The sequence below is a fragment of the Dermacentor variabilis genome, chromosome 10 (assembly GCF_050947875.1).
Source record: "Dermacentor variabilis isolate Ectoservices chromosome 10, ASM5094787v1, whole genome shotgun sequence".
In the NCBI taxonomy this organism is placed as follows: domain Eukaryota; kingdom Metazoa; phylum Arthropoda; class Arachnida; order Ixodida; family Ixodidae; genus Dermacentor; species Dermacentor variabilis.
In genome coordinates this window covers 114,281,124-114,305,444 of record NC_134577.1, presented here as the reverse complement: position 1 = coordinate 114,305,444, position 24,321 = coordinate 114,281,124, and the positions used below count along the sequence as shown (strand labels likewise).

At 49.5% G+C, this 24,321-nt stretch overlaps 5 non-coding genes and 32 pseudogenes across 5 annotated transcripts; all 37 read left to right on the top strand.

Annotated features, from left to right (window-relative positions):
- The first annotated feature begins 65 nt into the window (after positions 1-65).
- On the top strand, positions 66-184 carry LOC142561828 (5S ribosomal RNA; annotated as a pseudogene).
- Positions 185-713: 529 nt separating this feature from the next.
- Positions 714-832, top strand: LOC142561367 (5S ribosomal RNA; annotated as a pseudogene).
- A 526-nt stretch (positions 833-1,358) lies between these two features.
- LOC142562486 (5S ribosomal RNA) lies at positions 1,359-1,477 on the top strand (annotated as a pseudogene).
- A 529-nt stretch (positions 1,478-2,006) lies between these two features.
- On the top strand, positions 2,007-2,125 carry LOC142562169 (5S ribosomal RNA; annotated as a pseudogene).
- A 525-nt stretch (positions 2,126-2,650) lies between these two features.
- On the top strand, positions 2,651-2,769 carry LOC142560977 (5S ribosomal RNA). The gene has a single exon (XR_012823510.1). It is a non-coding gene; the product is annotated as a 5S ribosomal RNA (ribosomal RNA).
- A 524-nt stretch (positions 2,770-3,293) lies between these two features.
- Positions 3,294-3,412, top strand: LOC142562604 (5S ribosomal RNA). The gene has a single exon (XR_012823940.1). It is a non-coding gene; the product is annotated as a 5S ribosomal RNA (ribosomal RNA).
- A 527-nt stretch (positions 3,413-3,939) lies between these two features.
- On the top strand, positions 3,940-4,058 carry LOC142561947 (5S ribosomal RNA; annotated as a pseudogene).
- Positions 4,059-4,583: 525 nt separating this feature from the next.
- Positions 4,584-4,702, top strand: LOC142562462 (5S ribosomal RNA; annotated as a pseudogene).
- Positions 4,703-5,225: 523 nt separating this feature from the next.
- Positions 5,226-5,344, top strand: LOC142561659 (5S ribosomal RNA; annotated as a pseudogene).
- Positions 5,345-5,868: 524 nt separating this feature from the next.
- On the top strand, positions 5,869-5,986 carry LOC142561391 (5S ribosomal RNA; annotated as a pseudogene).
- A 526-nt stretch (positions 5,987-6,512) lies between these two features.
- On the top strand, positions 6,513-6,631 carry LOC142562593 (5S ribosomal RNA). The gene has a single exon (XR_012823936.1). It is a non-coding gene; the product is annotated as a 5S ribosomal RNA (ribosomal RNA).
- Positions 6,632-7,155: 524 nt separating this feature from the next.
- Positions 7,156-7,274, top strand: LOC142561946 (5S ribosomal RNA; annotated as a pseudogene).
- Positions 7,275-7,799: 525 nt separating this feature from the next.
- LOC142561658 (5S ribosomal RNA) lies at positions 7,800-7,918 on the top strand (annotated as a pseudogene).
- Positions 7,919-8,443: 525 nt separating this feature from the next.
- LOC142562469 (5S ribosomal RNA) lies at positions 8,444-8,562 on the top strand (annotated as a pseudogene).
- A 526-nt stretch (positions 8,563-9,088) lies between these two features.
- Positions 9,089-9,207, top strand: LOC142560991 (5S ribosomal RNA). Its single transcript, XR_012823523.1, has one exon. It is a non-coding gene; the product is annotated as a 5S ribosomal RNA (ribosomal RNA).
- A 525-nt stretch (positions 9,208-9,732) lies between these two features.
- On the top strand, positions 9,733-9,851 carry LOC142562582 (5S ribosomal RNA). The gene has a single exon (XR_012823931.1). It is a non-coding gene; the product is annotated as a 5S ribosomal RNA (ribosomal RNA).
- Positions 9,852-11,226: 1,375 nt separating this feature from the next.
- Positions 11,227-11,345, top strand: LOC142561969 (5S ribosomal RNA; annotated as a pseudogene).
- A 524-nt stretch (positions 11,346-11,869) lies between these two features.
- LOC142562487 (5S ribosomal RNA) lies at positions 11,870-11,988 on the top strand (annotated as a pseudogene).
- Positions 11,989-12,513: 525 nt separating this feature from the next.
- On the top strand, positions 12,514-12,632 carry LOC142561945 (5S ribosomal RNA; annotated as a pseudogene).
- Positions 12,633-13,157: 525 nt separating this feature from the next.
- LOC142561384 (5S ribosomal RNA) lies at positions 13,158-13,275 on the top strand (annotated as a pseudogene).
- A 531-nt stretch (positions 13,276-13,806) lies between these two features.
- LOC142562258 (5S ribosomal RNA) lies at positions 13,807-13,925 on the top strand (annotated as a pseudogene).
- Positions 13,926-14,448: 523 nt separating this feature from the next.
- LOC142562360 (5S ribosomal RNA) lies at positions 14,449-14,567 on the top strand (annotated as a pseudogene).
- Positions 14,568-15,092: 525 nt separating this feature from the next.
- On the top strand, positions 15,093-15,211 carry LOC142561944 (5S ribosomal RNA; annotated as a pseudogene).
- A 526-nt stretch (positions 15,212-15,737) lies between these two features.
- LOC142562460 (5S ribosomal RNA) lies at positions 15,738-15,856 on the top strand (annotated as a pseudogene).
- A 524-nt stretch (positions 15,857-16,380) lies between these two features.
- LOC142562521 (5S ribosomal RNA) lies at positions 16,381-16,499 on the top strand (annotated as a pseudogene).
- Positions 16,500-17,026: 527 nt separating this feature from the next.
- On the top strand, positions 17,027-17,145 carry LOC142562427 (5S ribosomal RNA; annotated as a pseudogene).
- Positions 17,146-17,670: 525 nt separating this feature from the next.
- LOC142562451 (5S ribosomal RNA) lies at positions 17,671-17,789 on the top strand (annotated as a pseudogene).
- A 526-nt stretch (positions 17,790-18,315) lies between these two features.
- Positions 18,316-18,433, top strand: LOC142561390 (5S ribosomal RNA; annotated as a pseudogene).
- A 528-nt stretch (positions 18,434-18,961) lies between these two features.
- LOC142561271 (5S ribosomal RNA) lies at positions 18,962-19,080 on the top strand (annotated as a pseudogene).
- Positions 19,081-19,605: 525 nt separating this feature from the next.
- On the top strand, positions 19,606-19,723 carry LOC142562434 (5S ribosomal RNA; annotated as a pseudogene).
- A 527-nt stretch (positions 19,724-20,250) lies between these two features.
- Positions 20,251-20,369, top strand: LOC142562266 (5S ribosomal RNA; annotated as a pseudogene).
- Positions 20,370-20,894: 525 nt separating this feature from the next.
- Positions 20,895-21,013, top strand: LOC142562450 (5S ribosomal RNA; annotated as a pseudogene).
- A 525-nt stretch (positions 21,014-21,538) lies between these two features.
- On the top strand, positions 21,539-21,656 carry LOC142561389 (5S ribosomal RNA; annotated as a pseudogene).
- Positions 21,657-22,184: 528 nt separating this feature from the next.
- On the top strand, positions 22,185-22,303 carry LOC142562220 (5S ribosomal RNA; annotated as a pseudogene).
- Positions 22,304-22,829: 526 nt separating this feature from the next.
- Positions 22,830-22,948, top strand: LOC142562265 (5S ribosomal RNA; annotated as a pseudogene).
- A 524-nt stretch (positions 22,949-23,472) lies between these two features.
- LOC142561366 (5S ribosomal RNA) lies at positions 23,473-23,591 on the top strand (annotated as a pseudogene).
- A 526-nt stretch (positions 23,592-24,117) lies between these two features.
- Positions 24,118-24,236, top strand: LOC142562485 (5S ribosomal RNA; annotated as a pseudogene).
- Positions 24,237-24,321: the final 85 nt, after the last annotated feature.

Here is a 24,321-nt window from a genome sequence, read left to right as displayed (position 1 = left end):
AATACATTCGGCGACTGCACAACATAGCAGCACGATACAGGTGCAGTCGTAAACAGCACATTCTCGCCATCGGCCGTACCATGCTGAATACGCCGGTTCTCGTCCGATCCCCGAAGCTAAGCAGCATTGGGCTCGCTTAGTACTTGGGAGGGAGACCACCAGGGAACACCGAGTGCTGATGGCACCGTTCTTTTTGCTTTTTTATTGCGTGCTTCTGTGACGTCTTGTTTTTTTTTTTTTTCATTTGCACAACGCGTGGGTGGTTGCATTTACTGTAACTTACGTTCAACTGGAGCCTGCTGGTAGAGCCAACGCCGAAGTGTAACACCAACAATATTCAGGCAACTACACGATATTATACGCGGAATGATGACGGTGGTAAGCGGTATACGTAATGATGCAAAATTTAGTCGCACAAGCTTCTAACCGCTTACGTATCACACCCGCATACAGTTCAATGACAACGCATCAATAAAGTGGCATCTTGTGGGCTGCAACGCGCGCAAAATGTGGCGCTCGCCCTCTTGTTTTTGTGAGTACTAGCACGCACGCATGCAGCGAACAACCACAAACGGAGTGATCAACGTACACGACGCGTGCGTGTATTGTTCACGGAAAGACTGCCGCGTACGTGCTCTATGCTGTAGCAATACATTCGGCGACTGCACAACATAGCAACATGATACAGGTTCAGTCGTAAACAGCACATTCTCGCCATCGGCCATACCATGCTGAATACGCCGGTTCTTGTCCGATCCCCGAAGCTAAGCAGCATTGGGCTCGGTCAGTACTTGGGAGGGAGACCACCTGGGAACACCGAGTGCTGATGGCACCGTTCTTCTTGCTTTTTTATTGCGTGCTTCTGTGTCGTCTTGTTTTTTTTTTTCATTTGCAAAACGTGTGGGTGGTTGCATTTACTGTAACTTACGTTCAACTGGAGCCTGCTGGTAGAGCCAACGCCGAAGTGTAGCACCAACAATATTCAGGCCACTACACGATATTGTACGCGGAATGATGACGGTGGTAAGCGGTATACGTAATGATGCAAAATTTATTCGCACAAGCTTCTAACCGCTTAGTTATCACACCCGCATACAGCTCAAGGACAACGCATCAATAAAGTCGCACCTTGTGGGCTGCAACGCGCACAAAATGTGGCGCTCGCCCTCTTGTTTTTGTGAGCACTAGCACGCACGCATGCAGCGAACAACCACAAACGGAGTGATCAACGTACACGACGCGTGCGTGTATTGTTCACGGAAAGACTGCCGCGTACGTGCTGTATGTTGTAGCAATACATTCGGCGACTGCACAACATAGCAGCACGATACAGGTGCAGTCGTAAACAGCACATTCTCCCCATCGGCCATACCATGCTGAATACGCCGGTTCTCGTCCGATCCCCGAACCTAAGCAGCATTGGGCTCGGTCAGTACTTGGGAGGGAGACCACGTTGGAACAACGAGTGCTGATGGCACCGTTCTCTTTGCTTTTTTATCGCGTGCTTCTGTGACGTCTTGTTTTTTTTTTTTTTCATCTGCACAACGTGTGGGTGGTTGCATTTACTGTAACTTACGTTCAACTGGAGCCTGCTGGTAGAGCTAACGCCGAAGTGTAACACCAACAATATTCAGGCCACTACACAATATTGTACGCGGAATGATGACGGTGGTAAGCGGTATACGTAATGATGCAAAATTTAGTCGCACAAGCTTCTAACCGCTTACTTATCACACCCGCATACAGCTCAATGACAACGTATCAATAAAGTGGCACCTTGTGGGCTGCAACGCGCGCAAAATGTGGCGCTCGCCCTCTTGTTTTTGTGAGCACTAGCACGCACGCATGCAGCGAACAACCACAAACGGAGTGATCAACGTACACAACGCGTGCGTGTATTGTTCACGGAAAGACTGCCGCGTACGTGCTGTATGCTGTAGCAATACATTCGGCGACTGCACAACATAGCAGCACGATACAGGTGCAGTCGTAAACAGCACATTCTCGCCATCGGCCGTACCATGCTGAATACGCCGGTTCTCGTCCGATCCCCGAAGCAAAGCAGCATTGGGCTCGGTCAGTACTTGGAAGGGAGCCCACCAGGGAACACCGAGTGCTGATGGCACCGTTCTTTTTGCTTTTTTATTGCGTGCTTCTGTGACGTCTTGTTTTTTTTTTCATTTGCACAACGTGTGGGTGGTTGCATTCACTGTAACTTACGTTCAACTGGAGCCTGCTGGTACAGCCAACGCCGAAGTGTAACACCAACAATATTCAGGCAACTACACGATATTATACGCGGAATGATGACGGTGGTAAGCGGTATACGTAATGATGCAAAATTTAGTCGCACAAGCTTCTAACCGCTTACTTATCACACCCGCATACAGCTCAATGACAACGTATCAATAAAGTGGCACCTTGTGGGCTGCAACGCGCGCAAAATGTGGCGCTCGCCCTCTTGTTTTTGTGAGCACTAGCACGCACGCATGCAGCGAACAACCACAAACGGAGTGATCAACGTACATGACGCGTGCGTGTATTGTTCACGGAAAGACTGCCGCGTACGTGCTGTATGCTGTAGCAATACATTCGGCGACTGCACAACATAGCAGCGCGATACAGGTGCAGTCGTAAACAGCACATTCTCGCCATCGGCCATACCATGCTGAATACGCCGGTTCTCGTCCGATCCCCGAAGCTAAGCAGCATTGGGCTCGGTCAGTACTTGGGAGGGAGACCACCTGGGAACACCGAGTGTTGATGGCACCATTCTTTTTGCTTTTTTATTGCGTGCTTCTGTGACGTCTTGTTTTTTTTTCATTTGCACAACGTGTGGGTGGTTGCATTTACTGTAACTTACGTTCAACTGGAGCCTGCTGGTAGAGCCAACGCCGAAGTGTAACACGAACAATATTCAGGCCTCTACACGATATTGTACGTGGAATGATGACGGTGGTAAGCAGTATACGTAATGATGCAAAATTTAGTCGCACAAGCTTCTAACCGCTTACTTATCACACCCGCATACAGCTCAATGACAACGCATCAATAAAGTGGCAACTTGTGGGCTGCAACGCACGCGAAATGTGGCGCTCGCCGTCTTCTTTTTGTGAGCACTAGCACGCACGCATGCAGCGAAGAACCACAAACGGAGTGATCAACGTGCACGACGCGTGCGTGTATTGATCACGGAAAGACTGCCGCGTACGTGCTGTATGCTGTAGCAATACATTCGGCGACTGCACAACATAGCTGCACGATACAGGTGCAGTCGTAAACAGCACATTCTCGCCATCGGCCATACCATGCTGAATACGCCGGTTCTCGTCCGATCCCCGAAGCTAAGCAGCATTGGGCTCGGTCAGTACTTGGGAGGGAGACCACCTGGGAACACCGAGTGCTGATGGCACCGTTCTTTTTGCTTTTTTATTGCGTGCTTCTGTGACGTCTTGTTTTTTTTTTTTCATTTGCACAACGTGTGGGTGGTTGCACTTACTGTAACTTACGTTCAACTGGAGCCTGCTGGTAGAGCTAACGCCGAAGTGTAACACCAACAATATTCAGGCCACTACACAATATTGTACGCGGAACGATGACGGTGGTAAGCGGTATACGTAATGATGCAAAATTTAGTCGCGCAAGCTTCTAACCGCTTACTTATCACACCCGCATACAGCTCAATGACAACGTATCAATAAAGTGGCACTTTGTGGGCTGCAACGCGCGCAAAATGTGTCGCTCGCCCTCTTGTTTTTGTGAGCACTAGCACGCACACATGCAGCGAACAACCACAAACGGAGTGATCAATGTACACGACGCGTGCGTGTATTGTTCACGGAGAGACTGCCGCGTACGTGCTGTATGCTGTAGCAATACATTCGGCGACTGCACAACATTGCAGCACGATACAGGTGCAGTCGTAAACAGCACATTCTCGCCATCGGCCATACCATGCTGAATACGCGGGTTCTCGTCCGATCCCCGAAGCTAAGCAGCATTAGGCTCGGTCAGTACTTGGGAGGGAGACCACCTGGGAACACCGAGTGCTGATGGCACCGTTCTTTTTGCTTTTTTATTGCGTGCTTCTGTGACGTCTTGTTTTTTTTTTCATTTGCACAACGTGAGGGTGGTTGCATTTACTGTAACTTACGTTCAACTGGAGCCTGCAGGTAGAGCCAACGCCGAAGTGTAACACCAACAATATTCAGGCCACTACACGATATTGTACGCGGAATGATGACGGTGGTAAGCGGTATACGTAATGATGCAAAATTTAGTCGCACAAGCTTCTAACCGCTTACTTATCACACCCGCATACAGCTCAATGACAACGCATCAATAAAGTGGCACCTTTTGGGCTGCAACGCACGCAAAATGTGGCGCTCGCCCTCTTGTTTTTGTGAGCACTAGCACGCACGCATGCAGCGAACAACCACAAACGGAGTGATCAACGTACACGAGGCGTGCGTGTATTGTTCACGGAAAGACTGCCGCGTACCTGGTGTATGCTGTAGCAATACATTCGGCGACTGCACAACATAGCAGCACCATACAGGTGCAGTCGTAAACAGCACATTCTCGCCATCGGCCATACCATACTGAATACGCCGGTTCTCGTCCGATCCCCGAAGCTAACCAGCATTGGGCTCGGTCAGTACTTGGGAGGGAGACCACATGGGAACACCGAGTGCTTAAGGCACCGTTCTTTTTGCGTTTTTATTGCGTGCTTCTGTGACGCCTTGTTTCTTTTCATTTGCACAACGTGTGGATGGTTGCATTTACTGTAACTTACGTTCAACTGGAGCCTGCTGGTAGAGCTAACGCCGAAGTGTAACACCAACAATATTCAGGCCACTACACAATATTGTACGTGGAATGATGACGGTGGTAAGCGGTATACGTAATGATGCAAAATTTAGTCGCACAAGCTTCTAACCGCTTACTTATCACACCCCCATACAGCTCAATGACAACGTATCAATAAAGTGGCACTTTGTGGGCTGCAACGCGCGCAAAATGTGGCGCTCGCCCTCTTGCTTTTGTGAGCACTAGCACGCACGCATGCAGCGAACAACCACAAACGGAGTGATCAATGTACACGACGCGTGCGTGTATTGTTCACGGAGAGACTGCCGCGTACGTGCTGTATGCTGAAGCAATACATTCGGCGACTGCACAACATAGCAGCACGATACAGGTGCAGTCGTAAACAGCACATTCTCGCCATCGGCCGTACCATGCTGAATACGCCGGTTCTCGTCCGATCCCCGAAGCTAAGCAGCATTGGGCTCGGTCAGTACTTGGGAGGGAGACCACGAGGGAACACCCAGTGCTGATGGCACCGTTCTTTTTGCTTTTTTATTGCGTGCTTCTGTGACGTCTTGTTCTTTTTTCATTTGCACAACGTGTGGGTGGTTGCATTTACTGTAACTTACGTTCAACTGGAGCCTGCTGGTAGAGCCAACGCCGAAGTGTAACACCAACAATATTCAGGCAACTACACGATATTATACGCGGAATGATGACGGTGGTAAGCGGTATACGTAATGATGCAAAATTTAGTCGCACAAGCTTCTAACCGCTTACGTATCACACCCGCATACAGTTCAATGACAACGCATCAATAAAGTGGCATCTTGTGGGCTGCAACGCGCGCAAAATGTGGCGCTCGCCCTCTTGTTTTTGTGAGCACTAGCACGCACGCATCCAGCGAACAACCACAAACGGAGTGATCAACGTACACGACGCGTGCGTGTATTGTTCACGGAAAGACTGCCGCGTACGTGCTCTATGCTGTAGCAATACATTCGGCGACTGCACAACATAGCAGCACCATACAGGTGCAGTCGTAAACAGCACATTCTCGCCATCGGCCATACCATACTGAATACGCCGGTTCTCGTCCGATCCCCGAAGCTAAGCAGCATTGGGCTCGGTCAGTACTTGGAGGGAGACCACCTGGGAACACCGAGTGCTGATGGCACCGCTCTTTTTGCTTTTTTATTGCGTGCTTCTGTGACGTCTTGTTTTTTTTTTCATTTGCACAACGTGTGGGGGTTGTTGCATTTACTGTAACTTACGTTCAACTGGAGCCTGCTGGTAGAGCCAACGCCGTAGTGTAACACCAACAATATTCAGGCCACTACACGATATTGTACGCGGAATGATGACGGTTTTAAGCGGTATACGTAATGATGCAATATTTATTCGCACAAGCTTCTAACCGCTTAGTTATCACACCCGCATACAGCTCAATGACAACGCATCAATAAAGTCGCACCTTGTGGGCTGCAACGCGCGCAAAATGTGGCGCTCCCCTCTTGTTTTTGTGAGCACTAGAACGCACGCATGCAGCGAACAACCACAAACGGAGTGATCAACGTACACGACGCGTGCGTGTATTGTTCACGGAAAGACTGCCGCGTACGTGCTGTATGTTGTAGCAATACATTCGGCGACTGCACAACATAGCAGCACGATACAGGTGCAGTCGTAAACAGCACATTCTCGCCATCGGCCATACCATGCTGAATACGCCGGTTCTCGTCCGATCCCCGAAGCTAAGCAGCATTGGGCTCGGTCAGTACTTGGGAGGGAGACCACCTGGGAACACCGAGTGCTGATGGCACCGTTCTTTTTGCTTTTTTATTGCGTGCTTGTGTGACGTCTCGTTTTTTTTTCATTTGCACAACGTGTGGGTGGTTGCACTTACTGTAACTTACGTTCAACTGGAGCCTGCTGGTAGAGCTAACGCCGAAGTGTAACACCAACAATATTAAGGCCACTACACAATATTGTACGCGGAACGATGACGGTGGTAAGCGGTATACGTAATGATGCAAAATTTAGTCGCGCAAGCTTCTAACCGCTTACTTATCACACCCGCATACAGCTCAATGACAACGTATCAATAAAGTGGCACTTTGTGGGCTGCAACGCGCGCAAAATGTGTCGCTCGCCCTCTTGTTTTTGTGAGCACTAGCACGCACACATGCAGCGAACAACCACAAACGGAGTGATCAATGTACACGACGCGTGCGTGTATTGTTCACGGAGAGACTGCCGCGTACGTGCTGTATGCTGTAGCAGTACATTCGGCGACTGCACAACATAGCAGCACCATACAGGTGCAGTCGTAAACAGCACATTCTCGCCATCGGCCATACCATGCTGAATACGCGGGTTCTCGTCCGATCCCCGAAGCTAAGCAGCATTAGGCTCGGTCAGTACTTGGGAGGGAGACCACCTGGGAACACCGAGTGCTGATGGCAGCGTTCTTTTTGCTTTTTTATTGCGTGCTTCTGTGACGTCTTGTTTTTTTTTTCATTTGCACAACGTGTGGGTGGTTGCATTTACTGTAACTTACGTTCAACTGGAGCCTGCTGGTAGAGCTAACGCCGAAGTTTAACACCAACAATATTCAGGCCACTACACAATATTGTACGCGGAATGATGACGGTGGTAAGCGGTATACGTAATGATGCAAAATTTTGTCGCACAAGCTTCTAACCGCTTTCTTATCACACCCGCATACAGCTCAATGACAACGTATCAATAAAGTGGCACCTTGTGGGCTGCAACGCGCGCAAAATGTGGCGCTCGCCCTCTTGTTTTTGTGAGCACTAGCACGCACGCATGCAGCGAACAACCACAAACGGAGTGATCAATGTACACGACGCGTGCGTGTATTGTTCACGGAGAGACTGCCGCGTACGTGCTGTATGCTGTAGCAATACATTCGGCGACTGCACAACATTGCAGCACGATACAGGTGCAGTCGTAAACAGCACATTCTCGCCATCGGCCGTACCATGCTGAATACGCCGGTTCTCGTCCGATCCCCGAAGCTAAGCAGCATTGGGCTCGGTCAGTACTTGGGAGGGAGACCACGAGGGAACACCCAGTGCTGATGGCACCGTTCTTTTTGCTTTTTTATTGCGTGCTTCTGTGACGTCTTGTTCTTTTTTTCATTTGCACAACGTGTGAGTGGTTGCATTTACTGTAACTTACGTTCAACTGGAGCCTGCTGGTAGAGCCAACGCCGAAGTGTAACACCAACAATATTCAGGCAACTACACGATATTATACGCGGAATGATGACGGTGGTAAGCGGTATACGTAATGATGCAAAATTTAGTCGCACAAGCTTCTAACCGCTTACGTATCACACCCGCATACAGTTCAATGACAACGCATCAATAAAGTGGCATCTTGTGGGCTGCAACGCGCGCAAAATGTGGCGCTCGCCCTCTTGTTTTTGTGAGCACTAGCACGCACGCATCCAGCGAACAACCACAAACGGAGTGATCAACGTACACGACGCGTGCGTGTATTGTTCACGGAAAGACTGCCGCGTACGTGCTCTATGCTGTAGCAATACATTCGGCGACTGCACAACATAGTAGCACGATACAGGTGCAGTCGTAAACAGCACATTCTCGCCATCGGCCATACCATGCTGAATACGCCGGTTCTCGTCCGTTCCCCGAAGCTACGCAGCATTGGGCTCGGTCAGTACTTGAAAGGGAGACCACCTGGGAACACCGAATGCTGATGGCACCGTTCTTTTTGCTTTTTTATTGCGTGCTTCTGTGACTTCTTGTTTTTTTTTTTCATTTGCACAACGTGTGGGTGGTTGCATTTACTGTAACTTACGTTCAACTGGAGCCTGCTGGTAGAGCCAACGCCGAAGTGTAACACCAACAATATTCAGGCCACTACACGATATTGTACGCGGAATGATGACGGTGGTAAGCGGTGTAGGTAATGATGCAAAATTTAGTCGCACAAGCTTCTAACCGCTTACTTATCACACCCGCATACAGTTCAATGACAACGCATCAATAACGTGGCACCTTGTGGGCTGCAACGCGCGCAAAATGTGGCGCTCGCCCTCTTGTTTTTGTGAGCACTAGCACGCACGCATGCAGCGAACAACCACAAACGGAGTGATCAACGTACACGACGCTTGCGTGTATTGTTCACGGAAAGACTGCCGCGTACGTGCTGTATGCTGTAGCAATACATTCGGCGACTGCACAACATAGCAGCACGATACAGGTGCAGTCGTAAACAGCACATTCTCGCCATCGGCCATACCATGCTGAATACGCCGGTTCTCGTCCGATCCCCGAAGCTAAGCAGCATTGGGCTTGGTCAGTACTTGGGAGGGAGACCACCTGGGAACACCGAGTGCTGATGGCACCGTTCTTTTTCCTTTTTTATTGCGTGCTTCTGTGACGTCTTGTTTTTTTGTTCATTTGCACAACGTGTGGGTGGTTGCATTTACTGTAACTTACGTTCAACTGGAGCCTGCTGGTAGAGCCAACGCCGAAGTGTAACACCAACAATATTCAGGCCACTACACGATATTGTACGTGGAATGATGACGGTGGTAAGCGGTATACGTAATGATGCAAAATTTAGTCGCACAAGCTTCTAACCGCTTACTTATCACACCCGCATACAGCTCAATGACAACGCATCAATAAAGTGGCACCTTGTGGGCTGCAACGCGCGCAAAATGTGGCGCTCGCCCTCTTGTTTTTGTGAGCACTAGCACGCACGCATGCAGCGAACAACCACAATCGGTGTGATCAACGTACACGATGCGTGCGTGTATTGTTCACGGAAAGACTGCCGCGTACGTGCTGTATGCTGTAGCAATACATTCGGCGACTGCACAACATAGCAGCACGATACAGGTGCTGTCGTAAACAGCACATTCTCGCCATCGGCCATACCATGCTGAATACGCCGGTTCTCGTCCGATCCCCGAAGCTAAGCAGCATTGGGCTCGGTCAGTACTTGGGAGGGAGACCACCTGGGAACACCGAGTGCTGATGGCACCGTTCTTTTTGCTTATTTATTGCGTGCTTCTGTGACGTCTTGTTTTTTTGTTCATTTGCACAACGTGTGGGTGGTTGCATTTACTGTAACTTACGTTCAACTGGAGCCTGCTGGTAGAGCCAACGCCGAAGTGTAACACCAACAATATTCAGGCCACTACACGATATTGTACGTGGAATGATGACGGTGGTAAGCGGTATACGTAATGATGCAAAATTTAGTCGCACAAGCTTCTAAACGCTTACTTATCACACCCGCATACAGCTCAATGACAACGCATCAATAAAGTGGCACCTTGTGGGCTGCAACGCGCGCAAAATGTGGCGCTCGCCCTCTTGTTTTTGTGAGCACTAGCACGCACGCATGCAGCGAACAACCACAATCGGTGTGATCAACGTACACGATGCGTGCGTGTATTGTTCACGGAAAGACTGCCGCGTACGTGCTGTATGCTGTAGCAACACATTCGGCGACTGCACAACATAGCAGCACGATACAGGTGCTGTCGTAAACAGCACATTATCGCCATCGGCCATACCATGCTAGTTAGTTATTTTGTCACTCACTTTGTTTTGTACTTTGTTAGTTTCTATTCCGCTTTCGCGAATTTCAGTGCTTAAACTATGTTCTATTTACTGATGTATTCTTTTGATGTTGCTGAATATGTTTCCATTGTGACCACCTGTATTTTAACCCCCCTACGATAATGCCGTACAGGCGATGTAGGTATACCGAATAAATAAATAAATAAATACGCCGGTTCTCGTCCGATCCCCGAAGCTAAGCAGCATTGGGCTCGGTCAGTACTTGGGAGGGAGACCACCTGGGAACACCGAGTGCTGATGGCACCGTTCGTTTTGCTTTTTTATTGCGTGCTTCTGTGACGTCTTGTTTTTTTTTTTCATTTGCACAACGTGTGGGTGGTAGCATTTACTGTAACTTACGTTCAACTGGAGCCTGCTGGTAGAGCCAACGCCGAAGTCTAACACCAAAAATATTCAGGCCACTACACGATATTATACGTGGAATGATGACGGTGGTAAGCGGTATACGTAATGATGCAAAATTTAGTCGCACAAGCTTCTAACCGCTTACTTATCACACCCGCATACAGTTCAATGACAACGCATCAATAAAGTGGCACCTTGTGGGCTGCAACGCGCGCAAAATGTGGCGCTCGCCCTCTTGTTTTTGTGAGCACTAGCACGCACGCATGCAGCGAACAACCACAAACGGAGTGATCAACGTACACGACGCGTGCGTGTATTGTTCACGGAAAGACTGCCGCGTACGTGCTGTATGCTGTAGCAATACATTCGGCGACTGCACAACATAGCAGCACGATACAGGTGCAGTCGTAAACAGCACATTCTCGCCATCGGCCATACCATGCTGAATACGCCGGTTCTCGTCCGTTCCCCGAAGCTACGCAGCATTGGGCTCGGTCAGTACTTGGAAGGGAGACCACCTGGGAACACCGAGTGCTGATGGCACCGTTCTTTTTGCTTTTTTATTGCGTGCTTCTGTGACTTCTTGTTTTTTTTTCATTTGCACAACGTGGGGGTGGTTGCATTTACTGTAACTTACGTTCAACTGGAGCCTGCTGGTAGAGCCAACGCCGAAGTGTAAAACCAACAATATTCAGGCCACTACACGATATTGTACGCGGAATGATGACGGTGGTAAGCGGTCTAGGTAATGATGCAAAATTTAGTCGCACAAGCTTCTAACCGCTTACTTATCACACCCGCATACAGTTCAATGACAACGCATCAATAAAGTGGCACCTTTTGGGCTGCAACGCACGCAAAATGTGGCGCTCGCCCTCTTGTTTTTGTGAGCACTAGCACGCACGCATGCAGCGAACAACCACAAACGGAGTGATCAACGTACACGACGCGTGCGTGTATTGTTCACGGAAAGACTGCCGCGTACGTGCTGTATGCTGTAGCAATACATTCGGCGACTGCACAACATAGCAGCACCATACAGGTGCAGTCGTAAACAGCACATTCTCGCCATCGGCCATACCATACTGAATACGCCGGTTCTCGTCCGATCCCCGAAGCTAAGCAGCATTGGGCTCGGTCAGTACTTGGGAGGGAGACCACATGGGAACACGGAGTGCTTAAGGCACCGTTCTTTTTGCTTTTTTATTGCGTGCTTCTGTGACGCCTTGTTTTTTTTTTCATTTGCACAACGTGTGGGTGGTTGCATTTACTGTAACTTACGTTCAACTGGAGCCTGCTGGTAGAGCTAACGCCGAAGTGTAACACCAACAATATTCACGCCACTACACAATATTGTACGCGGAAGGATGACGGTGGTAAGCGGTATACGTAATGATGCAAAATTTAGTCGCACAAGCTTCTAACCGCTTACTTATCACACCCGCATACAGCTCAATGACAACGTATCAATAAAGTGGCACTTTGTGGGCTGCAACGCGCGCAAAATGTGTCGCTCGCCGTCTTGTTTTTGTGAGCACTAGCACGCACGCATGCAGCGAACAACCACAAACGGAGTGATCAATGTACACGACGCGTGCGTGTATTGTTCACGGAGAGACTGCCGCGTACGTGCTGTATGCTGTAGCAATACATTCGGCGACTGCACAACATAGCAGCACGATACAGGTGCAGTCGTAAACAGCACATTCTCGCCATCGGCCATACCATGCTGAATACGCGGGTTCTCGTCCGATCCCCGAAGCTAAGCAGCATTAGGCTCGGTCAGTACTTGGGAGGGAGACCACCTGGGAACACCGAGTGCTGATGGCACCGTTCTTTTTGCTTTTTTATTGCGTGCTTCTGTGACGTCTTCTTTTTTTTTTCATTTGCACAACGTGTGGGTGGTTGCATTTACTGTAACTTACGTTCAACTGGAGCCTGCTGGTAGAGCTAACGCCGAAGTGTAACACCAACAATATTCAGGCCACTACACAATATTGTACGCGGAATGATGACGGTGGTAAGCGGTATACGTAATGATGCAAAATTTAGTCGCACAAGCTTCTAACCGCTTACGTATCACACCCGCATACAGTTCAATGACAACGCATCAATAAAGTGGCATCTTGTGGGCTGCAACGCGCGCAAAATGTGGCGCTCGCCCTCTTGTTTTCGTGAGCACTAGCACGCACGCATGCAGCGAACAACCACAAACGGAGTGATCAACGTACACGACGCGTGCGTGTATTGTTCACGGAAAGACTGCCGCGTGCGTGCTCTATGCTGTAGCAATACATTCGGCGACTGCACAACATAGCAGCACCATACAGGTGCAGTCGTAAACAGCACATTCTCGCCATCGGCCATACCATACTGAATACGCCGGTTCTCGTCCGATCCCCGAAGCTAAGCAGCATTGGGCTCGATCAGTACTTGGAGGGAGACCACCTGGGAAGACCGAGTGCTGATGGCACCGCTCTTTTTGCTTTTTTATTGTGTGCTTCTGTGACATCTTGTTTTCTTTTTTTTTCATTTGCACAACGTGTGGGGGTTGTTGCATTTACTGTAACTTACGTTCAACTGGAGCCTGCTGGTAGAGCCAACGCCGAAGTGTAACACCAACAATATTCAGGCCACTACACGATATTGTACGCGGAATGATGACGGTGGTAAGCGGTATACGTAATGATGCAAAATTTAGTCGCACAAGCTTCTAACCGCTTACTTATCACACCCGCATACAGCTCAATGACAACGTATCAATAAAGTGGCACCTTGTGGGCTGCAACGCGCGCAAAATGTGGCGCTCGCCCTCTTGTTTTTGTGAGCACTAGTACGCACGCATGCAGCGAACAACCACAAACGGAGTGATCAACGTACACAACGCGTGCGTGTATTGTTCACGGAAAGACTGCCGCGTACGTGCTGTATGCTGTAGCAGTACATTCGGCGAGTGCACAACATAGCAGCACGATACAGGTGCAGTCGTAAACAGCACATTCTCGCCATCGGCCGTACCATGCTGAATACGCCGGTTCTCGTCCGATCCCCGAAGCTAAGCAGGATTGGGCTCGGTCAGTACTTGGGAGGGAGCCCACCAGGGAACACCGAGTGCTGATGGCACCGTTCTTTTTGCTTTTATTGCGTGCTTCTGTGACGTCTTGTTTTTTTTTTCATTTGCACAACGTGTGGGTGGTTGCATTTACTGTAACTTACGTTCAACTGGAGCCTGCTGGTAGAGCCAACGCCGAAGTGTAACACCAACAATATTCAGGCAACTACACGATATTATACTCGGAATGATGACGGTGGTAAGCGGTATACGTAATGATGCAAAATTTAGTCGCACAAGCTTCTAACCGCTTACTTATCACACCCGCATACAGTTCAATGACAACGCATCAATAAAGTGGCACCATGTAGGCTGCAACGCGCGCAAAATGTGGCGCTCGCCCTCTCGTTTTTGTGAGCACTAGCACGCACGCATGCAGCGAACAACCACAAACGGAGTGATCAACGTACACGACGCGTGCGTGTATTGTTCACGGAAAGACTGCCGCGTACGTGCTGTATGCTGTAGCAATACATTCGGCGACTGCACAACATACCAGCACGATACAGGTGCAGTCGTAAACAGCACATTCTCGCCATCGGCCTTACCATGCTGAATACGCGGGTTCACGTCCGATCCCCGAAGCTAAGCAGCATTAGGCTCGGTCAGTACTTGGGAGGGAGACCACCTGGGAACACCGAGTGCTGATGGCACCGTTCTTTTTGCTTTTTTATTGCGTGCTTCTGTGACGACTTGCTTTTTTTTTCATTTGCAGAACGTGTGGGTGGTTGCATTTACTGTAACTTACGTTCAACTGGAGCCTGCTGGTAGAGCAAACGCCGAAGTGTAACACCAACAATATTCAGGCCACTACACGATATTATACGCGGAATGATGACGGTGGTAAGCGGTATACGTAATGATGCAAAATTTAGTCGCACAAGCTTCTAACTGCTTACTTATCACACCCGCATACAGTTCAATGACAACGCATCAATAAAGTAGCACCTTGTGGGCTGACACGCGCGCAAAATGTGGCGCTCGCCCTCTTGTTTTTGTGAGCACTAGCACGCACGCATGCAGCGAACAACCACAAACGGAGTGATCAACGTACACGACGCGTGTGTGTATTGTTCACGGAAAGACTGCCGCGTACGTGCTGTATGCTGTAGCAATACATTCGGCGACTGCACAACATAGCAGCACGATACAGGTGCAGTCGTAAACAGCACATTCTCGCCATCGGCCATACCATGCTGAATACGCGGGTTCTCGTCCGATCCCCGAAGCTAAGCAGCATTAGGCTCGGTCAGTACTTGGGAGGGAGACCACCTGGGAACACCGAGTGCTGATGGCACCATTCTTTTTGCTTTTTTATTGCGTGCTTCTGTGACGTCTTGCTTTTTTTTTTCATTTTCACAACGTGTGGGTGGTTGCATTTACTGTAACTTACGTTCAACTGGAGCCTGCTGGTAGAGCCAACGCCGAAGTGTAACACCAACAATATTCAGGCCACTACACGATATTGTACGCGGAATGATGACGGTGGTAAGCGGTATACGTAATGATGCACAATTTAGTCGCACAAGCTTCTAACCGCTTACTTATCACACTCGCATACAGCTCAATGACAACGCATCAATAAAGTGGCACCTTTTGGGCTGCAACGCACGCAAAATGTGGCGCTCGCCCTCTTCTTTTTGTGAGCACTAGCACGCACGCATGCAGCGAACAACCACAAACGGAGTGATCAACGTACACGACGCGTGCGTGTATTGTTCACGGAAAGACTGCCGCGTACGTGCTGTATGCTGTAGCAATACATTCGGCGACTGCACAACATAGCAGCACCATACAGGTGCAGTCGTAAACAGCACATTCTCGCCAACGGCCATACCATACTGAATACGCCGGTTCTCGTCCGATCCCCGAAGCTAAGCAGCATTGGGCTCGGTCAGTACTTGGGAGGGAGACCACATGGGAACACCGAGTGCTTAAGGCACCGTTCTTTTTGCTTTTTTATTGCGTGCTTCTGTGTCGCCTTGTTTTTTTTTCATTTGCACAACGTGTGGGTGGTTGCATTTACTGTAACTTACGTTCAACTGGAGCCTGCTGGTAGAGCTAACGCCGAAGTGTAACACCAACAATATTCAGGCCACTACACAATATTGTACGCGGAATGATGACGGTGGTAAGCGGTATACGTAATGATGCAAAATTTAGTCGCACAAGCTTCTAACCGCTTACTTATCACACCCCCATACAGCTCAATGACAACGTATCAATAAAGTGGCACTTTGTGGGCTGCAACGCGCGAAAAATGTGGCGCTCGCCCTCTTGTTTTTGTGAGCACTAGCACGCACGCATGCAGCGAACAACCACAAACGGAGTGAACAATGTACACGACGCGTGCGTGTATTGTTCACGGAGAGACTGCCGCGTACGTGCTGTATGCTGTAGCAATACATTCGGCGACTGCACAACATAGCAGCACGATACAGGTGCAGTCGTAAACAGCACATTCTCGCCATCGGCCGTACCATGCTGAATACGCCGGTTCTCGTCCGATCCCCGAGGCTAAGGTGCATTGGGCTCGGTCAGTACTTGGGAGGGAGACCACCAGGGAACACCGAGTGCTGATGGCACCGCTCTTTTTGTTTTTTTATTGCGTGCTTCTGTGACGTCTTGTTTTTTTTTTTTCATTTGCACAACGTGTGGGTGGTTGCATTTACTGTAACTTACGTTCAACTGGAGCCTGCTGGTAGAGCCAACGCCGAAGTGTAACACCAACAATATTCAGGCCACTACACGATATTGTACGCGGAATGATGACGGTGGTAAGCGGTATACGTAAAGATGCAAAATTTAGTCGCACAAGCTTCTAACCGCTTACTTATCACACCCGCATACAGCTCAATGACAACGCATCAATAAAGTGGCACCTTTTGGGCTGCAACGCACGCAAAATGTGGCGCTCGCCCTCTTGTTTTTGTGAGCACTAGCACGCACGCATGCAGCGAACAACCACAAACGGAGTGATCAACGTACACGACGCGTGCGTGTATTGTTCACGGAAAGACTGCCGCGTACGTGCTGTATGCTGTAGCAATACATTCGGCGACTGCACAACATAGCAGCACCACACAGGTGTAATCGTAAACAGCACATTCTCGCCATCGGCCATACTATACTGAATACGCCGGTTCTCGTCCGATCCCCGAAGCTAAGCAGCATTGGGCTCGGTCAGTACTTGGGAGGGAGACCACATGGGAACACCGAGTGCTTAAGGCACCGTTCTCTTTGCTTTTTTATTGCGTGCTTCTGTGTCGCCTTGTTTTTTTTTTCATTTGCACAACGTGTGGGTGGTTGCATTTACTGTAACTTACGTTCAACTGGAGCCTGCTGGTAGAGCTAACGCCGAAGTGTAACACCAACAATATTCAGGCCACTACACAATATTGTACGCGGAATGATGACGGTGGTAAGCGGTATACGTAATGATGCAAAATTTAGTCGCACAAGCCTCTAACCGCTTACTTATCACACCCCCATACAGCTCAATGACAACGTATCAATAAAGTGGCACTTTGTGGGCTGCAACGCGCGCAAAATGTGGCGCTCGCCCTCTTGTTTTTGTGAGCACTAGCACGCACGCATGCAGCGAACAACCACAAACGGAGTGATCAATGTACACGACGCGTGCGTGTATTGTTCACGGAGAGACTGCCGCGTACGTGCTGTATGCTGTAGCAATACATTCGGCGACTGCACAACATAGCAGCACGATACAGGTGCAGTCGTAAACAGCACATTCTCGCCATCGGCCGTACCATGCTGAATACGCCGGTTCTCGTCCGATCCCCGAAGCTAATCCGCGTTGGGCTCGGTCAGTACTTGGGAGGGAGACCACCAGGGAACACCGAGTGCTGATGGCACCGTTCTTTTTGCTTTTTTATTGCGTGCTTCTGTGACGTCTTGTTTTTTTTTTTCATTTGCACAACGTGTGGGTGGTTGCATTTACTGTAACTTACGTTCAACTGGAGCCTGCTGGTAGAGCCAACGCCGAAGTGTAACACCAACAATATTCAGGCAACTACACGATATTATACGCGGAATGATGACGGTGGTAAGCGGTATACGTAATGATGCAAAATTTAGTCGCACAAGCTTCTAACCGCTTACGTATCACACCCGCATACAGTTCAATGACAACGCATCAATAAAGTGGCATCTTGTGGGCTGCAACGCGCGCAAAATGTGGCGCTCGCCCTCTTGTTTTTGTGAGCACTAGCACGCACGCATGCAGCGAACAACCACAAACGGAGTGATCAACGTACACGACGCGTGCGTGTATTGTTCACGGAAAGACTGCCGCGTACGTGCTCTATGCTGTAGCAATACATTCGGCGACTGCACAACATAGCAGCACCATACAGGTGCAGTCGTAAACAGCACATTCTCGCCATCGGCCATACCATACTGAATACGCCGGTTCTCGTCCGATCCCCGAAGCTAAGCAGCATTGGGCTCGGTCAGTACTTGGAGGGAGACCACCTGGGAACACCGAGTGCTGATGGCACCACTCTTTTTGCTTTGTTATTGCGTGCTTCTGTGACGTCTTGTTTTTTTTTTTCATTTGCACAACGTGTGGGGGTTGTTGCATTTACTGTAACTTACGTTCAACTGGAGCCTGCTGGTAGAGCCAACGCCGAAGTGTAACACCAACAATATTCAGGCCACTACACGATATTGTACGCGGAATGATGATGGTGGTAAGCGGTATACGTAATGATGCAAAATTTATTCGCACAAGCTTCTAACCGCTTAGTTATCACACCCGCATACAGCTCAAGGACAACGCATCAATAAAGTCGCACCTTGTGGGCTGCAACGCGCACAAAATGTGGCGCTCGCCCTCTTGTTTTTGTGAGCACTAGCACGCACGCATGCAGCGAACAACCACAAACGGAGTGATCAACGTACACGACGCGTGCGTGTATTGTTCACGGAAAGACTGCCGCGTACGTGCTGTATGTTGTAGCAATACATTCGGCGACTGCACAACATAGCAGCACGATACAGGTGCTGTCGTAAACAGCACATTCTCGCCATCGGCCATACCATGCTGAATACGCCGGTTCTCGTCCGATCCCCGAAGCTAAGCAGCATTGGGCTCGGTCAGTACTTGGGAGGGAGACCACGTTGGAACACCGAGTGCTGATGGCACCGTTCTCTTTGCTTTTTTATTGCGTGCTTCTGTGACGTCTTGTTTTTTTTTTCATTTGCACAACGTGTGGGTGGTTGCATTTACTGCAACTTACGTTCAACTGGAGCCTGCTGGTAGAGCTAACGCCGAAGTGTAACACCAACAATATTCAGGCCACTACACAATATTGTACGCGGAATGATGACGGTGGTAAGCGGTATACGTAATGATGCAAAATTTAGTCGCACAAGCTTCTAACCGCTTACTTATCACACCCGCATACAGCTCAATGACAACGTATCAATAACGTGGCACCTTGTGGGCTGCAACGCGCGCAAAATGTGGCGCTCGCCCTCTTGTTTTTGTGAGCACTAGCACGCACGCATGCAGCGAACAACCACAAGCGGAGTGAACAACGTACACGACGCGTGCATGTATTGTTCACGGAAAGACTGCCGCGTACGTGCTCTATGCTGTAGCAATACATTCGGCGACTGCACAACATAGCAGCACCATACAGGTGCAGTCGTAAACACCACATTCTCGCCATCGGCCATACCATACAGAATACGCCGGTTCTCGTCCGATCCCCGAAGCTAAGCAGCATTGGGATCGGTCAGTACTTGGAGGGAGACCACCTGGGAACACCGAGTGCTGATGGCACCGCTCTTTTTGTTTTTTTGTTGCGTGCTTCTGTGACGTCTTGTTTTTTTTTTTTCATTTGCACAACGTGTGGGTGGTTGCACTTACTGTAACTTACGTTCAACTGGAGCCTGCTGGTAGAGCCAACGCCGAAGTGTAACACCAACAATATTCAGGCCACTACACGATATTGTACGCGGAATGATGACGGTGGTAAGCGGTATACGTAAAGATGCAAAATTTAGTCGCACAAGCTTCTAACCGCTTACTTATCACACCCGCATACAGCTCAATGACAACGCATCAATAAAGTGGCACCTTTTGGGCTGCAACGCACGCAAAATGTGGCGCTCGCCCTCTTGTTTTTGTGAGCACTAGCACGCACGCATGCAGCGAACAACCACAAACGGAGTGATCAACGTACACGACGCGTGCGTGTATTGTTCACGGAAAGACTGCCGCGTACGTGCTGTATGCTGTAGCAATACATTCGGCGACTGCACAACATAGCAGCACCATACAGGTGCAGTCGTAAACAGCACATTCTCGCCATCGGCCATACCATACTGAATACGCCGGTTCTCGTCCGATCCCCGAAGCTAAGCAGCATTGGGCTCGGTCAGTACTTGGGAGGGAGACCACATGGGAACACCGAGTGCTTAAGGCACCGTTCTCTTTGCTTTTTTATTGCGTGCTTCTGTGTCGCCTTGTTTTTTTTTTCATTTGCACAACGTGTGGGTGGTTGCATTTACTGTAACTTACGTTCAACTGGAGCCTGCTGGTAGAGCTAACGCCGAAGTGTAACACCAACAATATTCAGGCCACTACACAATATTGTACGCGGAATGATGACGGTGGTAAGCGGTATACGTAATGATGCAAAATTTAGTCGCACAAGCTTCTAACCGCTTACTTATCACACCCCCATACAGCTCAATGACAACGTATCAATAAAGTGGCACTTTGTGGGCTGCAACGCGCGCAAAATGTGGCGCTCGCCCTCTTGTTTTTGTGAGCACTAGCACGCACGCATGCAGCGAACAACCACAAACGGAGTGATCAATGTACACGACGCGTGCGTGTATTGTTCACGGAGAGACTGCCGCGTACGTGCTGTATGCTGTAGCAATACATTCGGCGACTGCACAACATAGCAGCACGATACAGGTGCAGTCGTAAACAGCACATTCTCGCCATCGGCCGTACCATGCTGAATACGCCGGTTCTCGTCCGATCCCCGAAGCTAATCCGCGTTGGGCTCGGTCAGTACTTGGGAGGGAGACCACCAGGGAACACCGAGTGCTGATGGCACCGTTCTTTTTGCTTTTTTATTGCGTGCTTCTGTGACGTCTTGTTTTTTTTTTCATTTGCACAACGTGTGGGTGGTTGCATTTACTGTAACTTACGTTCAACTGGAGCCTGCTGGTAGAGCCAACGCCGAAGTGTAACACCAACAATATTCAGGCAACTACACGATATTATACGCGGAATGATGACGGTAGTAAGCGGTATACGTAATGATGCAAAATTTAGTCGCACAAGCTTCTAACCGCTTACGTATCACACCCGCATACAGTTCAATGACAACGCATCAATAAAGTGGCATCTTGTGGGCTGCAACGCGCGCAAAATGTGGCGCTCGCCCTCTTGTTTTTGTGAGCACTAGCACGCACGCATGCAGCGAACAACCACAAACGGAGTGATCAACGTACACGACGCGTGCGTGTATTGTTCACGGAAAGACTGCCGCGTACGTGCTCTATGCTGTAGCAATACATTCGGCGACTGCACAACATAGCAGCACCATACAGGTGCAGTCGTAAACAGCACATTCTCGCCATCGGCCATACCATACTGAATACGCCGGTTCTCGTCCGATCCCCGAAGCTAAGCAGCATTGGGCTCGGTCAGTACTTGGAGGGAGACCACCTGGGAACACCGAGTGCTGATGGCACCACTCTTTTTGCTTTGTTATTGCGTGCTTCTGTGACGTCTTGTTTTTTTTTTTCATTTGCACAACGTGTGGGGGTTGTTGCATTTACTGTAACTTACGTTCAACTGGAGCCTGCTGGTAGAGCTAACGCCGAAGTGTAACACCAACAATATTCAGGCCACTACACAATATTGTACGCGGAATGATGACGGTGGTAAGCGGTATACGTAATGATGCAAAATTTAGTCGCACAAGCTTCTAACCGCTTACTTATCACACCCGCATACAGCTCAATGACAACGTATCAATAACGTGGCACCTTGTGGGCTGCAACGCGCGCAAAATGTGGCGCTCGCCCTCTTGTTTTTGTGAGCACTAGCACGCACGCATGCAGCGAACAACCACAAACGGAGTGATCAACGTACACAACGCGTGCGTGTATTGTTCACGGAAAGACTGCCGCGTACGTGCTGTATGCTGTAGCAATACATTCGGCGACTGCACAACATAGCAGCACGATACAGGTGCAGTCGCAAACAGCACATTCTCGCCATCGGCCGTACCATGCTGAATACGCCGGTTCTCGTCCGATCCCCGAAGCAAAGCAGCATTGGGCTCGGTCAGTACTTGGGAGGGAGCCCACCAGGGAACACCGAGTGCTGATGGCACCGTTCTTTTTGCTTTTTTATTGCGTGCTTCTGTGACGTCTTGTTTTTTTTTTTCATTTGCACAACGTGTGGGTGGTTGCATTTACTGTAACTTACGTTCAACTGGAGCCTGCTGGTAGAGCCAACGCCGAAGTGTAACACCAACAATATTCAGGCAACTACACGATATTATACGCGGAATGATGACGGTGGTAAGCGGTATACGTAATGATGCAAAATTTAGTCGCACAAGCTTCTAACCGCTTACTTATCACACCCGCATACAGTTCAATGACAACGCATCAATAAAGTGGCACCTTGTGGGCTGCAACGCGCGCAAAATGTGGCGCTCGCCCTCTCGTTTTTGTGAGCACTAGCACGCACGCATGCAGCGAACAACCACAAACGGAGTGATCAACGTACACGACGCGTGCGTGTATTGGTCACGGAAAGACTGCCGCGAACGTGCTGTATGCTGTAGCAATACATTCGGCGACTGCACAACATAGCAGCACCATACAGGTGCAGTCGTAAACAGCACATTCTCGCCATCGGCCATACCATACTGAATACGCCGGTTCTCGTCCGATCCCCGAAGCTAAGCAGCATTGGGCTCGGTCAGTACTTGGGAGGGAGACCACATGGGAACACCGAGTGCTTAAGGCACCGTTCTTTTTGCTTTTTTATTGCGTGCTTCTGTGTCGCCTTGTTTTTTTTTCATTTGCACAACGTGTGGGTGGTTGCATTTACTGTAACTTACGTTCAACTGGAGCCTGCTGGTAGAGCTAACGCCGAAGTGTAACACCAACAATATTCAGGCCACTACACAATATTGTACGCGGAATGATGACGGTGGTAAGCGGTATACGTAATGATGCAAAATTTAGTCGCACAAGCTTCTAACCGCTTACTTATCACACCCCCATACAGCTCAATGACAACGTATCAATAAAGTGGCACTTTGTGGGCTGCAACGCGCGCAAAATGTGGCGCTCGCCCTCTTGTTTTTGTGAGCACTAGCACGCACGCATGCAGCGAACAACCACAAACGGAGTGATCAATGTACACGACGCGTGCGTGTATTGTTCACGGAAAGACTGCCGCGTACGTGCTCTATGCTGTAGCAATACATTCGGCGACTGCACAACATAGCAACATGATACAGGTTCAGTCGTAAACAGCACATTCTCGCCATCGGCCATACCATGCTGAATACGCCGGTTCTTGTCCGATCCCCGAAGCTAAGCAGCATTGGGCTCGGTCAGTACTTGGGAGGGAGACCACCTGGGAACACCGAGTGCTGATGGCACCGTTCTTCTTGCTTTTTTATTGCGTGCTTCTGTGTCGTCTTGTTTTTTTTTTTCATTTGCAAAACGTGTGGGTGGTTGCATTTACTGTAACTTACGTTCAACTGGAGCCTGCTGGTAGAGCCAACGCCGAAGTGTAGCACCAACAATATTCAGGCCACTACACGATATTGTACGCGGAATGATGACGGTGGTAAGCGGTATACGTAATGATGCAAAATTTATTCGCACAAGCTTCTAACCGCTTAGTTATCACACCCGCATACAGCTCAAGGACAACGCATCAATAAAGTCGCACCTTGTGGGCTGCAACGCGCACAAAATGTGGCGCTCGCCCTCTTGTTTTTGTGAGCACTAGCACGCACGCATGCAGCGAACAACCACAAACGGAGTGATCAACGTACACGACGCGTGCGTGTATTGTTCACGGAAAGACTGCCGCGTACGTGCTGTATGTTGTAGCAATACATTCGGCGACTGCACAACATAGCAGCACGATACAGGTGCAGTCGTAAACAGCACATTCTCCCCATCGGCCATACCATGCTGAATACGCCGGTTCTCGTCCGATCCCCGAACCTAAGCAGCATTGGGCTCGGTCAGTACTTGGGAGGGAGACCACGTTGGAACAACGAGTGCTGATGGCACCGTTCTCTTTGCTTTTTTATCGCGTGCTTCTGTGACGTCTTGTTTTTTTTTTTTTCATCTGCACAACGTGTGGGTGGTTGCATT